Source organism: Convolutriloba macropyga, chromosome 3, assembly GCF_964194025.1.
Source record: "Convolutriloba macropyga chromosome 3, txConMacr16.3, whole genome shotgun sequence".
Classification (NCBI taxonomy): Eukaryota; Metazoa; Xenacoelomorpha; order Acoela; family Convolutidae; genus Convolutriloba; species Convolutriloba macropyga.
In genome coordinates, this window is record NC_134470.1 from 25,760,060 (window position 1) to 25,781,629 (window position 21,570).

The window sequence follows — 21,570 nt, forward strand, 5'->3', positions numbered from 1 at the left end:
GTTTGGGCAAAAAGCGATTTTTTATTGTTTACCAATTAGGCACGTGAATTATTTAAGGTATGTGACTTTTGAGTGCTAATTAAGGAAGGTATTTGAGGCTTATTCTTGATTGACAAGTTAAAGTGGCTTAATTCAGTGAATTGTTGTTGATTTTGGTAAGCGTGTGGCGCCTTTCTGGTATTATGTGTCTCAAATAGTGGTATTTGAGGCTCAATTTGTAGCGGTGTAATTAGATTATTTGTACTATGCGACGCGAGTTTAGAATTAAATGAGTGGTTATTAGTGCGAGTTGCAAATAAGGTATTTGAGGTATGCGAAATATACGGTTGTTTATTTAAATGGGGATTATGCCCAGCGAGTGTTAAATTATTTTGAGTAATGTGTACTTGCGAAGCAAGATTATGATCAGAAAACATGTGATTGGGATTATTAGATTTCATATTATGAAATTGTTGGGCAAGTGCCAATGAATTTTGAGATAAATGACTCGCGAAGCGTATGTACTATTAACTTTCAGACAATTAATGTTGTTTGAATTTTGATTGGGTAATTGCGTGGCGAAGGATGCTTTATTTTTAGTTAAGCATACGCGCCGTGCGTGTTCACTATCTGAATTATTAGTATTAATAGAAGGCTGATTAGAACGCTGCATTTGCAGAGCGAGTGCTGAATTATTATTTGTTAAGCGGACGCGTTGTGCGAAATCATTAACAAAATTATTAGTTTGTTTTATTGATTTTTTTGCTCTATGACTTTGCAGTGCGAGTGATATATTATCTTTTGATTGTAAATTTGGCTCAACGAAATCTATGTTTAGTATTTGCTCAGTATGCTGCCTGCTAGAATTTTCTACTTCAAATTTATTTTCGTAATAAAGTTTATTAAGCGTAAGAGCAGAAATTTTGTGTTTTTGTTGGAGTATACGCGATAACGTCGCAACTAAAAATTCCTCATCATATTTAAAATACTTTTTGCTGGTTGATAAGGGTTGCGGGGTATATAGTCTACAAGTCCCATCTTTGCTCCTGGCAAATGCTCTATTTTAAATTGATAAGGTAAAAGTCTATCAACCCATCGTGAAAAGCGACTGTTATAGCTTTTGTCTGATCTGTGTTCTTTTAAAATTGAAAGAAGTGCTCGATGATCAGTTATGATAGAAAATTTATTGCCATAAAGGTAATTTTTAAAATATTCTATAGACCAAACCATTCCAAGAAGCTCAATTTCGTTTATACTATAACGTTCTTCATTTTTGTTTAAAAATCTAGATGCGAACGAAATCGGTTTCCAACCGTTGACTGTCGATTTTTATAATGCTGCTCCAAGACCAGAGCGAGAGGCATCGCATTTTATACGTGTTTCGGGTTGCGGATTATAATGAATGTTCTCTGTGTGATTCGCGATTCGCGTTTTCATAGCATTAAAGTGTTTAGTGTGTTTGTCAGTCCAAATATATTTGGTAGATTTACGAAGAAGGGGTCGGAGTGGATGACAAAGTTGGGCTAGGTTGGGGATAAATTTACTAATAAAATGAACCAAACCTAAGAATGAACGTAATTTTTTAAGTGTATTAGGTGGTTGTAGTGACAGGATTGCCGAGGTTTTAGTTTCGAGTGGTGATGTTCCTGATTGGGTTATATAATAGCCCAACCAAGAAACTTCTAGCTTTGCAAAATGACATTTTGGAAGATTGATCCGAAGATTATCCGCATCCAGTTTTTTAAGACAATCAAGTACGAGTTTAAAATGATCTTCTTCTGAACCTTTACTTACAATCAATATGTCGTCTAAAAAACAAAATGTGTTTTTAAGGCCGATTAACTTATAGTCCATTGCCTTCTGAAACTCGTCAAGCATATCCGTAAGTCCATAAAACCCTTTTTTAAAACGGTACGTGCCTGTCATGTCACCACTCACAATGTTAAAGTTACAATGTTTATCTGTCTCCAGATGACGATTCAGTGGACTATACGCGTACTTAAGTTCTATAGTAGAGAAATAGATTTTATCCGCTGGTTCTGTTTTATAATTTGTTATGGTTTGTGATATGGAGTCCATAAGTGTTTCAATATTCGGCATTTGATACTTATTCTTATGTATAAATTTATTAAGAATTTTGGAATCCAATGCTCATTTTATTGTTTGGTCTCTTTTAACTGTAATTACAATAGGCGAAATAAAATATTGATCAGAGCAATTATTAAGTTTTTCTACGTATCCTTCTTCAAGAAGTTTTTTAATTTCACTATTGACTCGGTCATGTAAATTAATAGGTACTCTTCCACCCTTTCGATTTTTGGGTTGAAAATTTATGTGAAACTCAGATTTGACAATGTGGATTTTTGATCTGCCAATACGTGAAATAAGTTGCGGAAATTCATTTGCTATGCGACTTTTGAATGGGCACTGAATTGTGATTGTGTTGACCATACTACCGTCATTTGAACTGAGAGTTTGGGTGATTGAAATTCAAGAGCTTCAAATAAGTCTCTGCCAATCGGTGGTTTCAGTCCGTCTTTAACCACCACAAATTCGGCATCCTCAATCCGCCACCCATTACTTTCGATCGGTGCTTGCATCATTCCAATAACAGGTATTGGTTCATTAGCAAATGTTTTAAGTTCTTGAGCGGGTGCTGTCGTCAGCCATCGTGCAAGAGTAGAGTTGTTGACAACTTCCGTAGCGAGAGATTCATTCAAAATACTACACACACTTCCAGAGTCAATGAAAAATCCGACTTGAGTATTACTGATCTGTAAAGTGGTATTCTTGGGTTCAATTTGATTTGTGTTGCTAGCAATGCTAGACACCATATTATCATCTGAACTATCATAGTCAGATGCGCATTGAGGATTGTAATCAGTATTTTGAATTGCATTCACAGACTGGTCTGTTGTAGTTTCCTCAATTGAGTTAACATGAGCACGAATAGGTTCATTTGTGGCCGACTTCGACTTTCGGCATACTCGTGAGAAAGGATTTTGTAAACCACAATTATTGCACGTCTTGCTTTTCGCAATGCATCTATCCTTGTGATTTGCTGACCAAGTCAGACCACAATTACGGCATAATTGGTTCGGCTGTCGAGTAGCGGTTGAAGTAGTTGGTCGTTGATTTGATTGACGAAATAGCCTTTGTGGAAGTATTGCATTGACATGCGATGCGGGTTGTGTATTAGAAATCTGTAGTTGACTCCGTTGTCCGAGTTCCATGTTTATGGCCAAGCGTAAGGCTTGGGGCGGTTCAAGAGTTTCTCTAAGCAACTCTCTCTGTATTTCCGGATCTTGCATATTCGCAATAAAAAGATCTCTGATCAGCGTATCCTCTTGATCTCCAAGGTCACAATTTTCTGACAATTTCTTCAATTTGCCAAGGAAATGCTCGATAGATTCTCCCTTCAACTGTTTGGTCTTGAGAAGCATGTACCTATCAAAGGTAATGTTACACTGACGGATGAATGTAGATTCCATGATATTCCAAAGCTCTACCATTGTCAGTGTGTCCATTTTGAGATGCGGGTTTCTGCTACATATGATCCGTCTTCCTTCAGTGCTCAGACTAAGGTACATCATTGAAACAGTTTTTTGGTCTGCCTGTATCCCTGGCTTGTCTCCACACATATTTCCTATCTCCATTTGTTTCTGACATCAACTTTCCCAATTCATTTTCAATTGCGGGTTTCTTGCCAACCTTTCTCGTTCCGATTGAGCTGAGGAACCCGTTATTGTGTTCTCGTAAATTGATTCTAGCGGTATTTTCGGGTTGTGGTTGGATATTTTCGGGTTTTTGTTCAAGCAGAATGTCTAATGTAATGTTTTCCTTCGCAAAAAGGGCCAACTTTGCCTGCATCCGCCATTTCTCCCACTTCAATGGAGGATAAGCACTCGGTTTTCCCCAGAAAGGTTCAATGCCAAGTGGGGTTCGTTTTTGCGTTGCTGGCTGCGCTATCTCGTACACAATCAGTAATGTGTACTTGATCTTGAGCTGCAAATCACGTCAGTAATTTTGTTTTGCTTTCTTGTGCACGAGTGCACTTAACACAGTTTATAAATGAATTCGCTTAGCGAATCGCTTGTCAATTACTTGTCTATTATACTCAGTTAGTAAATACGAATGACAAGAAATAAATTAATTTGAGCAACTGTACCCGAGGTGCAAAACCAAGAGAATGAAAACTGAGTATAAAGTGCGTCCTCAGAAATCACAACAAGCATGAACAATAGTTTTCCCGATGCGGGAATAATGGTAACAGACAAACACATGAAATAATAAGTGAACTAAACTTGACTTTGACACATGCCCCCCAGGATTAAGTATGATCAAAAAATTAGTACATCGTATAATAATTTTACGGCACCAAATAAATGATTATGTACAACAAGCTGCATTTTACTGATTTTAAACAATTGCAAATAGGGGCACTTGGAATACGTGCATTTTTTAATATCAGTCAATTAAAAAAGGCTGAACGGAGGAGTCAAAAGTTTGCGCTAAAAAAAATGCTTTCTGAAATCGAAAAATTGTTCAAATATGTATTTCTGACTCCACTTTTAAGGTACTTTGTCAGAATCACGCTTCGAATCTGCTCGTTCGCTTGCTCCTTTTACTTTTCCGGAGAAATTAAGATCAGTACTCCAATTTTATTTCTCACTGACGCCAAGAATCCGAAAAAAGTGTCAACAGATCTTTATTAAAAGAGCACACCAATAGAAGCCAAATACTCTGTGTTGTAGAAGAAACCACGAAACACAGTAATATAGAAACGCTCAGCTTTCAGCTTCTCAGTTTTAAAGAAAAACAATTTTCATAATATTTCCCGCTTTTTTAAGATTAAATTGATTAAAAATACTGAAAATGTGAACATAAACAACCAACTAAAATTAGTCAAATATTTGCAAAACTCTGAGCCTCGTCCTTAACTCCGCCCTATTCTACATCGCCATTGTTTTTTTTCACTGATATCTCTTCTAAATTTAAATCAGATTAAAAGAAAATTATCAAAAGCTTTTGATTTGAAATTTTTGTAATTTTCTTGGTTTTTAGCGGTGAATTTGATTTATTCACCGGTTAAGTGGTGAAAAAATTCACCGCTACACACAGAAACCGTTTAAAAGAGAAAAATCCAGGCGAAAAACTGGAAATCCTAAAAAAAAATCACTGTAAATAGTTTCAGTGATTTTTACCGGTACATGGACGTACGATGTACGCTTTTGAGGGAGAAAATATTTTCTCACCGCTTTCATCAATGAAACTATAACTTTTTCTAGAGAAACTAAACCAAAACTCTTGATATTTCAGTCTTCACATAAACAGAGGTTACGTAACTTGTTTCTGAGTTTCAACTGATTTGAATTACTCCTTGTTCCGATTAAAACCCACTGTTTTGAAAAATTATCTTTCGCTTATATTCAACTAAAAGCATATCAAATTTTAACTTTTTCTAGGGAAGATACGCTTAGAATTAGACTTCGCATATATAGGGATCTGGAGGATCTCTGATTTTGAAACTATTTTTTACAGTTTCGCAACTTTTCATGACATTTTCTCGAATTGTTGAGGCTTTTTTCGAGGTTACTTCCTTTCAACAGTGAAGAAATTGTTCCTGAGAAAAAGTCGTTTTTGGGACATTTTGATGAGTTATTTCCATGCCTTGTTATCATCTGATTCAAAATTGTCAGTGTTGGGGGTTCTCAGGTGATTTATTGGGTCTTCTAGTTCGGAGTTTTGTCTAGAAGCATCTATTGCCGTGAACACCATTCTAGTAGAGTTGAGTAGTCGACTCCATGTTGGCAACTTTTCAAACTCAATGACCAGGGTCTGTAATTGTGTTGCTTGTGTAGCGCATATGTGGGGATCACTGTCCTCGGCAAAACAACAGGAGTCTTGAGGTGTGCTCAGAAAGTCCGGTGGTTGAAGCCACAGCTTTGGTATGTCTGATGGGGTGAGGCCTTGTATACCATGGTCAGCGGGATTCGTCATTCCAGAGACGTGTCTCCAATTTTCAGGTTTGGAATTCTTGTGAATTTTAGTCAATCTCTTTGCAATGTACATCTTCTGTCTCTGCTTTGATTGGATCTATCCAAGTGTAGCGTTGCTGTCTATTCAAATGTGTTTTGAACTTGTGGTTGTTGTCATCTCGCTCCCACAGAAAACGGCTAGCTCTGCTCCAGGTTTTGCTGCTTCCAATTCCAGCGTTGGAATGCTCAGCTGCTTGATCGTTGCCAATTTTGAATATCACAAATGGTGATGTGGAAGATCCATCGGTGTTGGTTGTGCTCAGATAAACTATCGCAGCAAATGCACTCATTGAGGAATCAGTGAACGTGTGAAATTAATGGGCTCCATTGATGTTAGGAATCAAGCATCTAGGAGTTTGGATTGAAGTCATGCTGTCGAACTCATCCATCCACTCCTGTAGTTTCTATTGGTAGCATTCTGACAGAGTTTGATCCCAGTTTCTTCCCTCTTTAATGATTTTCTAGCTAATGCATCTAATTCGTATGATGAAATCAGTCCAACTGGATCAAACAGAGAAACTGCCATTGATAGCAGCTTTCTAGGAGTCAGCTGATGTCCTGTGTAGAGAAGCTTTAATTTTCGAACGTTAACTTGTCAGTGATTGGGTCTCACGTCTGATCAAGGATTCCTTGGGCTTTCACTTCTGCCTTGTGTTCCACCAGTAGGTTTTCTAATGCGGCTGGTTTGTTGCTCAAGAACTTTGTAATTTTGAATTTTCCTGTATGTGAAACACTTTTGATCTCCTCTGAACTTCTGCGAGCCTCCTCTTTGGAAGCGTAGGTCTGCATGAAGTCATCCAAATAGAACTGCTGTGCTGCATGATTGATGTGTACGACACCGGATGTTCTTGTTTGTGGTCATTTGCACACTACTGCAGCACAAAAATCGCATAAGAAGGTAAGCATGCGGCTCAAAAACGAGTCGACTATATCTGATGATTGTTTAATTGCCATCTTCTGTCCACAAAAAACGTAGTTAGTCCTAGTCATGTGGTTGGATGCCAATCTGTACGAACATTGCATCGATGTCCACTGCGATTGCCATTGAGTACTGTCTGAAGTGGACAAGAAGGCCATGCAGGTTACAGTGTTGCAGCGTTTTTTACTCTGCAGATTTTGCCTGGTTTCTGTTTGTTGATAACTGAATGATGGTGAAGGTACCATACACAGTGTCTGCGACTGGGGTCTGCAGTTCTGATGTAGTTTTTATCCAAATCCTTTTTGGTTGTTTCCTCGTAGCGGTCTCTCAATTTTGTGTCCCTGTCCAACCTCTCTTGCAGAGCGTGCCAATGAACTCTGGCCATGATGTAATTGTTAGGGAGTGTGATGTCCTTTTTCATGGAAGTCCAATGTGGTATCTGTCACTAATGTGTTTTATGGGATCATTGAGGATTGACAGAGCTTCTTTCTCGTCTGAAAGTTGTCCTTTGCAAGAACACTAATTGAAGTTCACTCCTTCCATTGTTCAGAGAAGCTGGAGAAGATCTTCATCTGGATCGTTTTGTCGTCTCTTGATGTAATTGAAAAGTGCTATGCTTGTGCTGTTTGATTGTCTGACCCTCTTCTGTGTGCAACTCTGAGGTATGGTCCCAGTGTCAAACCAAGCAGAATATTGACTCCGTATGGTGTGCTAGTGGGTCAAGCTGTGAATTGTCTGGGAATTGTTACTGTGAACGCATCTGCTCCAATCAGTATTCCTAACCGATTGTCCCTGATTGTTGAAAAACTTCAGAATTTCGATCAGAACTCCTGGCATCCGAGACTTCTCCATTGCTGTTGCGTACATAGGAATTCTGATCACACGTCAACTGCTGTTCAAATCTCCTATGCCGAACATGAGATATGTTGTTTTAACTGAGTGTTCACCATGAAGTGAAACTATTGGTAGGGTTTTATCTTTGGGTTGTTGAACTTGAAGTACATCGGCAACCTTCTGTATTATTTGTGTATTGTCACTGCCGCTGTCCAGCAGTGCGTAGGTTTCAATGCAGCAATCTCTGTTGAAATGTGTTACTAGTATCGCCTGCGACTGCATCTGCCGTCTGATCCAAGAAGTTTACTGTTGGTTGCTGCAAATTTAGTTTTGTTGCTGAGTAGTTACCTGCTGTTCGACTACAGTGCGCTTAATCTTACTCTGCTGTCCGTTGTTGTTGTTCTGCGTGTTCATCGGCTGAGGGTGGAAGTCATTTTTTCCAGTTGCCCCTGTGTGAAATGCTGCTGTTAGATGCGCCTTGTCTGTTTATATTTCCATTCCTTTGTTTGTAGTTGGAACTCGTCTGCTGCCTTTGGTTTTCGTTTTCAATGTTACGTCGATAGTTTGATTGGTTTTGGTTTGTTTGGTTTCTGAAGGTATTGTTTTGTGGGATTTGATTCCAATTCCCACTTGGTTGTGCGTTTTATTGCTGTTGCCTTGCATCTGTCCTATGGAGTGTTGAGCGATGGAAACCATTGCATTTGTCCACAAGGCCCTTTTTTTGATCAACCCTTTTGAAGAGCTCTTAGACAGTTATGGCAGAGATTGAACATCCTATCGCAACCCTGTTGGTCATACACTGACTTTTCCAAGTATTTGGGAAATCGACGAAGGTTGTGATTTTGTGAGTGGAGTTGACATAACACGTCTGGCGGCCCTTTCTAGAATTGTTTGCTCTGGCTCTCTGCTTTTGTTGTTGGGAGATGTCCTCGCACGACTCTGCATATGACTCTCACCAATCAGCAAAATGGGTAAGGTTAAGTTGCAGCAAGGCTTGGCTTCTTGTGTGTTGATTACATCTGATTATCATGAGAGCTTTCAGTTTGTCTCTGGCCATTCTCAAGAAGTCTGAAGACTTGAGATCAGATTTGAAATTGTGAAGCTTGAATCTTTGTACCAGTCTACTCAGGAAGGATGAGAGGCTCACAAAAGTGTTCAGTTCTTCCAATCAGGGTTTCGGCCTCTACTCTGATTGATCAGTGACGCAGCGACAATATGCTAAGCTTTGCAAACTTTCTGGTCAGTTCAGCAATGGCTTCATCGTAGTAGTCCCCATTGTTGGAGTATCCAATCATGGAATCTTTTGCTTTATGCGTTAGGGAGGAGGACAATATTGTTGTGAATGGTTTTTTTGAAGAAACTGAACCACTGGTGCCATTTTAAAGGATTACCTTTGAAATTATTAATTAATATCTTAGGCAATTCATTGTGTTCTGTAACATCAGTTCTTGGTGTTGCTCCCATCTGGTGGGAAGCTCGGAAGCCATTGCATAGGTTGCTGTTATGGGCGCTGTTATAGTATTCAACATATCCAGTAAAATTGTGCAGCGGTTGTTCATTGTTTTGTGGTGTGTCCCTATGGCCAATGGTCAGAGCAGCTTGGTTATTGTTATGAAAAGAACGTGGTTGTTGCAAAAGCTGCAAAAGCCCTGCTCTGCTATCCTCACTCGCATGTCGGTTCTGTCCTCAAACATGGTTCTCTTCTCTCGATCGACTTGAATTTTGCCAATCAATATCTGTTCTCAGTGCCCTTGTGAGAAATTCCATGTTCCATCCTTTCCCTTCAAAGCTCAGAATGGGTTGAGAATTATCAGGCTCTTCTGAGTAAGGCCAGCCAGCGTTGTTAGTTTCCTGATTGTTGCAGCTTGCAAAAGTGTGTTTCATTGCTCTATTGCGTAAAGGGTACCGTTTTCTCAGTAGATTAGGGGAAGGGGTGCTAATAAGTTAAAAGGAGATTCTGTGTCACTTGCATAGGTTCTGTGTCCTTTTCCTCTCTTTTTGCAATTCAGCTTGCTATGTTTGTTTCGGCAGATTCATTAGCAATTGTTGTCAACTCATCACTTGTTAGCTGTAGCTTCATAATTTCACTGCATCTTCCGTCTAATTGCTCTTTGTGAGACCTCAAGAGTTCCAAAGTTTCATGCAGTATGCTTAGGCCTTCGTTACTATTGCTTTGTTGTTCGAAGAGGTCTATTACTGCGTTCCACTCTATCACTTTTACATTGAGGCTGTTCTCTGCTGCTGATGTTTTGGACTTGTTTGGCATGTTGTCTGTGTGAAGAGAATTGTCTTATTTTACAACGTTTATACTGCACTGTTACTGCACCATGTTTCCTTGTAACAGCCTTATTCTAGATTTGTTAATCTGAACCTATTAATTAAATGAGACTGTTGCTTATTGTGCTTAGCTAATGCTTTTTGGTTAATGTTTTTTGATATCTTTGTGTTTTTTGTTATCTGCTGATGCGTTAAGAACAGATTCAGTGTCACTTGGATGCGTTCAGTGTGCTTTTGCTCTCTGTTTGCATTCAGCCTGTTTATGTTTCTTACGGCAGATTCATTAGCAATTGTTGTCAACTCTTCACTTGTTAGGTGTAGCTTCATGAATTCACTTCAACTTCTGTCTAACTGCTCTTTTTGAGACCTCAAGAATTACAAAGTTTCATAGAGTATGCTTAGGCCTTCGTTACTATTGCTTTGTTATTCGAAGAGATCTATTACTGCGTTGCACTCTATCACCTTTATATTGAGGCTGTTCTTTGTTGTTGATGATTTGGACTTGTTTGGCGTGTTAACTGTGTTAGAAGACTTGTCTTATTTTACAAAGTTGATACTGCACTGTTACTGCACTATGGTTCTTTGTAACGGCCCTATTCTAGATTTGCTAAATTTAACCTATTAATTAAATGAGACTGTTGCTTATTGTAATTAGCTAATCCTTTTTGGTTAATGTTTATTTGCTATCTTTGTGCTTGTTCCTATATCTAATCATTGACGTTTGATACAGCTGTGATGCTTCACTAATCAGAAGCTGCATAGAGTTAAACCTTTCTACTAATCATTGAAAATTTTACAAACGTAGACAAACATGATTTTTTTGTCCAGTTGCCTATTTGTTATTCGAGCGCGACGGAAAAAATCCTAACCTGTGGTGGCTAACTTTTAACTAATATGTGTGTCTATTGACACTGATGGGAGGATAACTTCACGTTTTTATAAACTTACTATAGCACGGGAATACCAAGCCTTGCAACAAATACTAAGTCAATGTTTGTGTGTGTTAGTGGTGCTTTAAATTTCACCTAGAGGAGGACCTACCTTTCAAAATTAATGCGGAATTGGAAGATACTATATTGATCTAACGATACCTCGACGCCTATTATAACCCAGCCTTCGAAATGAGACATTCAATTCAGCAAGTAAGGTTAGCCCATCTGTCGTGACAAGGCATCCCACGCAAGCATCCTTCTCAGGAGAACTCTCATATCAGTCTCACTTAAAGGGAAAGATTAAAAGTCAGTCGGATTTTTTTTTGTGATGTTTTTGATTAAAAACTGTAAAGTTATCAAAACCAGAGTTCAAAGCGTGCTAAAGTGTCAAGTGTCTTAAGTTTCCCCTATATAAAATCAAAATTTCCCCTATCTGAGTCGGGCAAGTTTCATACCATGACAACTTTCCCATGATATTTGTATTTCTGAAAGTCGCAATCAAGCTCTATTTATCCATCATTTTTCGAGCCATTGGCACACAAACTATAGTTAAAAACGGGAAATATCGTACTAAAAATGACATTGAAAGTGAATGTTAACCACTTCTGACTTCTTCAGTAAAATCAACAAATAGAGAGCTTTAATTGAAATAGGTTGGGGAACGGAAATCAGGAAATGAAAAGATTTTAGCGGAGGAAAATGTGGGGGGAAGAAAATGAGGGTGTGGGGTAGATAAACTGTAAAGGAACTTGGTTCCTTTACCGTACAGATTGGTAACTTTAATGATGTATTTGTTTGAAACGCTTTCCAGGAGCTAAGATGCTACAAAACACTACATCTAAAACGTGATAATAATGGACTCAATTTCTGTTCTTTAAATTCAACTCGATCACGCCATTTAAATTTTAATATTTTTTTCTTGGAGTGATTGCTGTATTTAAAATTTTTACAACAGGCCGTCCATAGTACTACAGAGTGGCTACAGAGTGGTTTTTTGTACTACAGAGTGTCTATAGTTTTCCAGAACCACGTCATCAACGCATGTTATCATGTCAAATACGAATTGAACAAGATGAAAAATTTGCATTATTTTATCTCATTCTGCTACTATGTTCCTATGCTGAATCCTTTTCTATACAAATTCGTCCACAACGATTTGCTATAAACTGAACTTCTTTTCAAATTTAACTTCGTTTTGTTTGAAAGATTCTGATATTTTTACCTCATATAGTCAACTTCAATTTTTATCTACAATATGATCACTTGATTATTTTGTCGTTTCGCAAAATCTTCATGCGCATAGAATTTCCTCTGTTTGTATATCACAGCAGCAACTTTTTTTGTGCAGTCCTTTAACAGAAAATTTCGATATCACTTTCTGTGTTTTGGCTTCCAGTCTTTTATGTGGCGTTTCTCATAGAGCATTAAGTTCTTGATTGACATTGTGATTGATGTATATTCGCTAAATACGTACTAATTTTCCCAAATAATGACTTTTTTTCCTGTAGTGGTTTTTTGAATTCCAAACTCTTCTACCTATAATTAGTGACCTCATTACGTTTTGGAAAAACAACTGATCAAAAAATTTTCTCGCTGGTAATCTTACACCTGGTACAATATTACACCTAGATGCAGAATCTGTTCAAAAATTTCACCTCTGTGTTTGATATGGCTGTGCGGCCACCTTTCCACGTATGATGCATTTCATCATGCAAACTTTGATATTCTGAAATTTCCTCCACATAATGTGTCCAGATTATTCAAATGTCCTCCCTAAAATCCTCCCATTTTGTTGTAAGAGTTGGGGGGGGGGGGGTGATTTGTCTATGGGAGTAAATTGATGTAAGAGTGTGGGGGTCTTTTATTCAGAGGGGTAAAATGATGTAAGAGTAGGGCTGCAATGAGAGGAATTTCGAGGAATTACCCCCCTGACTAAAATTGCAATGTAAGAGTGGGCTGCAATGGGAGGGCTTTTGAGGAACTACCCCCCCCCCCCCCCGAAGGTAAAGGAAAGTAAGAGTTGGGCTGCAAGGGGGGTTAAGTGGTGTATGAGATGGGGGTAAATTTGTTCAGAGGGGGTAAATTGATGTATAGTTGAGCTGCCAAAGAAGATAAAGTGGTGTAAGATTGAAGGGGTAATTTTTTCAGAGGCGGTAAAATGAAATAAAAGTTATGCTGCCAATGGGGTAAAATGAGATAAGAGCTGGGCTGCGAAGAGGTGTAAAATGGTGCAAGGTTAAACGGATAATTTGTTCAGAGGGGGTAAAATGAATTAGGAGTCGAGCTGCCAAGGGTGCTAAACTGGTGTAAGAGTAGGGGGTCGTTTGCTCACAGGGTGTAAAATGAGGTAAGAGTTTGAAAGATTCTGATATTTCTACCTCATATAGTCAACTTCAATTTTTATCTACAATATGATCACTTGATTATTTTGTCGTTTCGCGAAATCTTCATACGCATAGGTTTTCCTCTGTTTGTATATCACAGCAGCAACTTTTTTGTGCAGTCCCTTAACAGAAAATTTTGATATCACTTTCTGTGTTTTGGCTTCCAGTCTTTTATGTGGCGGTTCTCATAGAGCATTAAGTTCTTGATTGATATTGTGATTGATGTTACGTAGTAATTTTCCCAAATAATGACTTTTTCCTATAGTGATTTTTTGAATTCCAAACTCTTCTACCTATAATTAGTGACCTCATTACGTTTTGGAAAAACAACTGATCAAAAAATTTTCTCGCGGGTAATCTTACACCTCGTACAATATTACACCTAGAAGCAGAATCTGTTCAAAAATTTCACCTCTGTGTTTGATATGGCTGTGCGGCCACCTTTCCACGTATGATGCATTTCATCATGCAAACTTTGATATTCTGAAATTTCCTCCACATAATGTGTCTAGATTATTCAAATGTTCTCCCTAAAATCCTCCCATTTTGTTGTAAGAGTTGGGGGTGATTTGTCTATGGGGAGTAAATTGATGTAAGAGTGTGGGGGTATTTTATTCAGAGGGGTAAAATGATGTAAGAGTAGGGCTGCAATGGGAGGAATTTCGAGGAATTACCCCCTGCCTAAAATTGCAACCTAAGAGTTGGCTGCATTGGGAGGGCTTTTGAGGAACTATCCCCCCCCCGAAGGTAAAAGAAACTAAGAGTTGGGCTGCAAGGGGGGTTAAGTGGTGTATGAGTTGGGGTTAAATTTGTTCAGAGGGGGTAAATTGATGTATAGTTGAGCTGCCAAAGAGGATAAAGTGGTGTAAGATTGAAGGGGTAATTTTTTCAGAGGCGGTAGAATGAATTAAAAGTTATGCTGCCAAGGGGGTAAAATGAGATAAGGGCTGGGCTGCGAAGATGTGTAAAATGGTGCAAGGTTGAAAGGATAATTTGTTCGGAGGGGGTAAAATGAATTAGGAGTCGAGCTGCCAAGGGTGCTAATCTGGTGTAAGAGTCAGGGGGTTTTTTGCTCAAAGGGTGTAAAATGAGGTAAGAGTTGATTTGCCAAGGGTGGTAAAATAGTGGAAGAGTGAGGGGGTAATTTGTTCAGGGGGTAAAAAGAATTGAGGGATGAGCTGCCAAGGGGGGTAAAATGGTGTAAGTGAGAGGGGGTAGTTTGTTCAGAGGAGGTAAAATGAGATAAGATTTGAGCTGTCAAGGTGTTAAATGGTGCAAGAGTTGGGGGTAATTTGTTCAGTGGGAGTAAAATGATGTAAGAGCGAGGGGGTAATTTGTTCAGGGAGGTAAAATGATTTAAGGGATGAGCTGCCAAGTAGGGTAAAATGGTGTAAACGTGAGGGGTAAATTGTCCAGAGGGGGTAAAATGAATGAAGAGTTCCGCTGCCGAGGGTGGTAAAATGGTGTAAGCGTGAGGGGATAATTTGTTCAGAGGGGGTGGTAAAACGAGGTAAGAGTTGAGCTGCCAAGGGGGGTAAATTGGTGTAAGAGTGAGGGGGTAATTTGTTCATGGAGGTAAAATGATTTAAGGGATGAGCTGCCAAGGGGGGTAAAATGGTGTAAGTGTGAGAGGGTAGTTTGTGCAGAGGAGGTAAATGAGGTAAGATCTGAGCTGCCAAGGAGGGTAAAGTGGTGTAAGAGTTGAGGGTAAGTTGCCCAGGGTGTAAAATTGGCTAAGGAGCTGGGCTGCCAAGGGGTGTAAAGTGATGTAAGAGTTTAGGGGTAATTGGTTTTGAAGGGGTAAAAGGATGTAATTGTGAGGGGGTAATTTGTTAAGAGGGGGAAATTCTAACAAATTTTATTCATATATATAGACCGTCAAGAGTTGGCAGGCTTTGATGGTCTGGAGGTTAAGGAGATCCAGCTGAAGGTACAGAAGTTGTGGGTTCACAACTGGCGGTTTTCAAATATGGGGGCTTAAACAATGTAAGATTGAGGGGGTAAAATGATGTATGAGTTGAGCTGCCAAGGGGGGCAAAATGGTGTGAGAGTGAGGGGTAATTTGTTCAGAGGGGGTAAAATGAAGTAAGAGTTGGGCTGCAATGGGAGCATTTTTTAGGAAAATGCAGCTAAAAACTCTTACATCTTTTTGGGCTGCATTAGGCTTCCAACGGGTTAAAATGGTGTAAGAGTGAGGAGGTGAAATACAAGTTAACCCCACACTCTTACATCTTGTTGGTCTGTCAAGGGAGGTAAAATGATGTAAAAGTTCGGGTAATGGAGAAATTACCCATGAACTCTTTCATCATTATACCCGCCTTGACAGCCCAAAAAGATGTAAGAGTGGGGGAGTAATTTGTTTTTACCCCCTCACTCTTACACCACTTTACCCCCGTTGGAAGCCTAATGGAGCCCAAAAAGACATGAGAGTTTTGAGCTGTATTTTCCTAAAACATCCTTCAAAGTGAATTAAGAGTTGGGCTGCAATTGGGAGCATTTTTTAGGAAAATGCAGCTCAAAACTCTTACATCTTTTTGGGCTGCATTAGGCTTCCAGCGGGTTGAAATGGTGTAAGAATGAGGAGGTGAAATACAAGTTAACCCCTCACTCTTACATCTTGTTGGTCTGTCAAGGGAGGTAAAATGATGTAAGAGTTCGGGGCAATGGAGAAATTACCCATGAACTCTGTCATCATTTTACCCCCATTGACAGCCCAAAAAGATGTAAGAGTGGGGGAGTAATTTGTTTTTACCCCCTCACTCTTACACCACTTTACCCCCGTTGGAAGCCTAATATAGCCCAAAAAGACATGAGACTTTTGAGCGGTATTTTCCTAAACATCCTACAATTGCAGCACCACTCTTACATCATTTTGGGTGGAAATTTTTGACCCGGGAAATTGTTGCAGTAGAAATGGCAATTATTTTTTAGTAAAGTCATCGCTAAAAATAATATTTAGTGCCCTGCCTTTTTGCGCAAGTTGTGATTTTTACGATGGCAGCAGTTGCTTTTTGATTATTTCCTATTTCCTTGCAATTCAAATTCCATTGACAATTTTAGAGACTCAGCTAATTCAGACACGCAGTAAAATTGGCTTTGTCGGATGGTTCAAAATTCATTCTCTCCCATTGTTTGGTAAAAACATGGCTTGAATGATTGGGGGTCTGTATTTTTATCATTTGATTTGTCTAATCCTTGGATGTATGATATTTTAAGATGTTAGGAAATGAGTTCTCTTCAAAACAAAGGCTGAAACAATAAATAGTTGAGAAATATAGTTGTGATTTACAATGAAACTTTTCTTGAAGCACTCGTTTGTTTAATCATCTGCTCTTCCTGCTTCACCGTTTTCGTGTTTCAGAGTTCTTTGTGTGATTTTTGTTTTTTAATTGTGATAACTGTATATAATAAGATTTCTGCTTGAATTATAGTGAAAAGGATGAAGATTGAATTAAAGAACAGATACAACTGACAATTCTAAAGTGACATTTACAACGCAAACTATTTACAATGTGTACAAGCTTCATTAAATTAATGAGTATGTAAAATGTTGAAGTGCTGACAGTTTTAAAAAAGACGCAATAATTTATATGGTCTTCTGATAAAATAGTTTTTTAAACAAAATCTGCAGTCTACAAGTATTCCTCTCATTTGCGACAGCCTTTCATGCCGAAAAATTGTTGTGCACAGCCTCTATAGTACATCACAACAGCTCTTTTTGGTTTAGAGGGACGATCTTTCAGCCCGTGCTGCTCAAAGAACCCCAATTTTTATAGGAAAATCTTTGTTGAGTTGAATCTACTGATTTCGCATGAGCTTTTCCAAAAAATTCCTTCATTTATTCGGACCTATTCTGTATAAGCCTCCCCCAGTATAGAGGGAAAATGTGTTTTATGAACCCCAGTGGCACTTGCATCTTTTAATATAGTAACGCGCTGTAGAACAACACATAGTTTGTAACTGGGTATCGTAAAAACCACTGAGAGCAGAAACAGAATAGATTCAATTTTTTTATGGCGTTTCTTGATCTCTATTACATTTAGAACTTCGATAGAGAGTTTGCCGGACATAGTTTGCTACCAGAAAACAATTGAATTGAAAAACAATTGGTCCAGACCTAAATATGGTTTTCTGAAAGTTAAGTTTTTAAAAACGGTTTTCAACGGCTTGTATGAAAAGATTAGAAATACGGGTGATGGTTTTCCATGTAGTCCCATCTTAAGTAGTTTCGATATCGAAAGATTGCTATCAATCAACTCAAATGTTTTTTGCTAATAATTAAAGCATGCGTAGATTTTCCACTTTTTTCTCACGTTCATTTTCATTGTATTTTTGAGATGGGAGGCAGCATGCATTATCGACAGGCCACGAAGAAAACGGTATTGGCTTGTTGCTAATATTCCGAAATTTGCGACCTTTTTGTATAAGCTGATAAGTTATTCATGTAACGTATTTTGTTCATATCACTCAACAAACTTTTACCCCTACAAAAATTTGGTTGATTTTTGGCCCTTTCCCTTGCATATTGGTAGGACGAATGATAACTTCTAGAAGTTAGCAAGTGAACCCCACGCAAAATTTTGAATGATTTTAAAATTTAGAGATTTAGCCGTCAATTAAGAGAAAAGTTTTCGAATTTCTTCCGTTTGGCCCCCCCACCAACACCCAGCTTAATGGTGCACCCCCAATTGCACATGCCAATTTTTTCACATAGTGATTTACTAGGTACGGGAACGTGCTCTGTAACTGGAGGGATTATAACGTAATGGGAGGCAAAAATGGCAAGTTTTGAGAATATGGTTTAGAGGACTATATGGGAGTCGTACTTCAAAGGACTATATAGGGAAAAGGCAAAAATATCACAATAGAAAAAGTTCCAATTCGAAGTTAAGGAATCATAATTAATCAATCACTAAATGGGCTATTCAAGCCTAGACACATCCATTATAATAACGGAAACCAACAAAGCATTCAAAATTGAAAAGAATCATATTTGGAGGACCCGATGGCGTAACAAAAGAGTGTATTAGGTGAAGAATAATTTTGAATGAACGTCATGTCCTACGGACAAATTTACAAATGTCATATACAATGTCAGTCATTTACAGATTGCAGTTTTTTCCAATGAATTTAAGTTTACCAATCTTTTGAATTAGTGACAGTATTAAAAATGAAGCGCAATAAGTTAGATGATCATCTGATAATATAGTTTATTCACAAAATCTGCAGAAGCACAAGTTTTCCTTTCACAGGTAACAGCCTTTTTTGGAGCAGAAATAGTTTTGCAGACAGATTCCATAAAAAATTGCAATGACTCGACAGTGTTTGGAGGGCAATTTTCTATCTCCTTATGCTGTTCAAACAACATCAATTTTTCCAAAAATTGTCAATGTGTACTTGCGTATTCCGCAACAATTTTTCCAAAAAATTGCTTCAATTGTGAGGTACTTATTCGTTATCTCTATTTCGATCAGATTGTCGGTGTAAAAGTTTTTTCCGCAAGTTGAATTTTTTAAAAATGTTTGAAGCGGCTTGACAGAATTTGTTAACTAAGTGTTGAAGTGGTGTCTTTGTGATAAGAAACTTGAAATGATGACTCCTAGTTAACAAAAGATATTAGCTGAGATGCTTGCGTTGCCAAATAGAAACAGCTTGAGTAGATTGCTTTGTCAGATAGAAAAGAGTCTATCAAGAAAATTTTTCATAATTCCACGGAAAATTTTTGCTTTCGTTATTTGATTTGCGTACATTAAGAGAAGGAGAAGATTGAATTAACTAACAGATGACACTGGCAAACTGTAGAAAATTGTATACAGTTATCAAATACAAACAAAAATTTTCACCGTTCAAGCGTATATAAAATAAATGTAAATTTGACAATTTTAAAAAATGCCTACAAAAAAGAATATGATCGGTTGATAGGATTCATTTCGCAAAATCTGCTCACATGTAGGTTGTCCTCCCACTGGTAACAACCTTCAATACAACAAAAATTATTGTGCAGTCTATTGATATAGATTACAGCAATTGCCTCCTGTGTTTTGGCGGGCAGTCTTTTAATCCATGTATATCTTGAAAGGTCAACTTATTTCAAAGCGTTGTGGTTGAGGTGTACTTGATCACTTCTTGCCCACTCTTGCAAAAAGTGGCTTCTATTTTTTGATAATATTTTATTTCGACTTCAAAAATTCATCGACGTACGTCACCTCTCCAGTCCGTAAGTTGATGCTGGAAAAACAATTGAATTGAAAAGTTGTTGAAAAAAATATTTTTCGTTTGACCCATGTTCGCAAGGGCTGGTTATTACCCGTGAACAACCTGTACATGCAACAAAACAAGTTAATACCTGTATAGGAACTTGGTTGTTTTGCTTCCTTCGCCTTTGTAAAGTAGTTTAATATATGATAACTTTCAAGTTCGGGGTACATCAGGCTCCGCAAAGCAGAGGTTAAATAAATGGAACATGCATTTTTTAATTTCCAAAAACCTAATATACTACAAGTTTTCGTTAATCCATCTTCTCCCGATTCTTTACCCGTTTTTAATTTTAAAGCTTCCTCAGTCATTTCTTCCAGTGTTATTGGAGCATTCAAATGTTCGGTACCTTTGCAGTTTGAAAAAAATAGTGGTCGTTTCCTAAGATTTGCTCGTCTAAGAGATCATCCGATATTTCCTTCTCAGTTATAAATAGACCTTGGAAATATGATTCCCAAGATGGAATTGTAATACCGGATACTTTTGTTAGAATTTTTTTTTTCAGAGTTTTCCAAAATATCTCCTTTCCGACTGCGCTTTCCCGATCCATTCATGAATCATTTTGTGTTTTCTTACAAAGTTTCTGATAGGCTCTTTTCGTTTTAAAATAATTAGAATCTGCTTCATAGCTCTCTCTGTATCCAGCTTTCGACAGCTTATGCAATAAGTACAGTTCTCTTTTGAACCATTTTGGTGATTTACTTCCAGGCAAAACGGTTGCCGATTCGTAAATAACCTTGGAGAACTGGTCATACAATGTGTCCATTGTTTTGCTATCGTGCGGATTTTGAACACATTTCATTCTTTCGTTCCATTGTTCAACATCGAATTTACGCACTTGGTTCTTTCTGCTTTCAGCTATATCTTGTCTGCGTTTTAGGTCAAAGCAGCAAGAAACCTGTTTGGGTTTTGTTATGAATGAAGTGGCGATCTTTATCTCGTTAATGTGTTCAAAAGAAAAAGATTGAATTAACCATCAGATCACACTGGCAAATTGTCGTAAATTTACATTTATCAAAAAACAAAAGTTAATTTTAATCGTTCAAGAGTCTATGAAGAAGAAGAAGATTGAATTAAGCATCAGATCACACTGACAATTTGTCCAAATTATTTACAGATTCAGAAAATGAACATTAAATTTAATTGTTTAAGAGTTTATAGAACTTTTGTAAAGGTGTCAAGTTTAAAAAGTGACTACAATAGAGAGTATGGTCGGTTGATAAAAGAGTTCTTTCGCAAAATCTGCACACACATAGGTTTTTCTCCCATTGGTAACAACCCTCCATACAACAAAAATTATTGTGCAGTCCATTAGCATAGAACTTGGCTATTAGTCTCCTGTGTTTTTGCGGGCAGTCTTTTGATTCATTTATATCATGAAACATCGATTGTTTAACCGCACCAACTTTTCCAAAAAACGACTTCTATTTTCGGTAATGTTGTTTTATTTCGATTTCAAAAAGTTCATCGATGTACGTCTCTGATCCGTAAGTTGAGGCTGGAAAAACAATTGAATTGAAGAGGTGTTGTGCTGAGTTGAAGCTGACCTTCTGTAGATTTAGTTTTTGGTTTATTGAAGCTACTGACTGGTAAGCTTTGTTCATTAGATTTGTGCTTTAGATGATGACTGGGAGTTAACGAGCTTAAAAAAATTACACCTAGATAAAAAAGTGTTAGTGAATTAACTCTTTTCGATATATAGAATTTTTCGTCGACAGCTAAACCGCCACCTCTTCTAAATTTTATGCATTTCGTCTTCTTTACAATAATTTTCAAATAATTCCTGCTACAATACGTGTTCAGATTATTCAAACTTTGTTTTAGTTGGCATTGGTTTTGGCTCCCAAGTACTAAGTCATCAGCGTAAAATATAACATCTAGTGCCTTGCATTTCAACTCAAAATATAAGTCAGCTATGAATAAACAAAATAAAAGTGGTGACAGTTTGACTC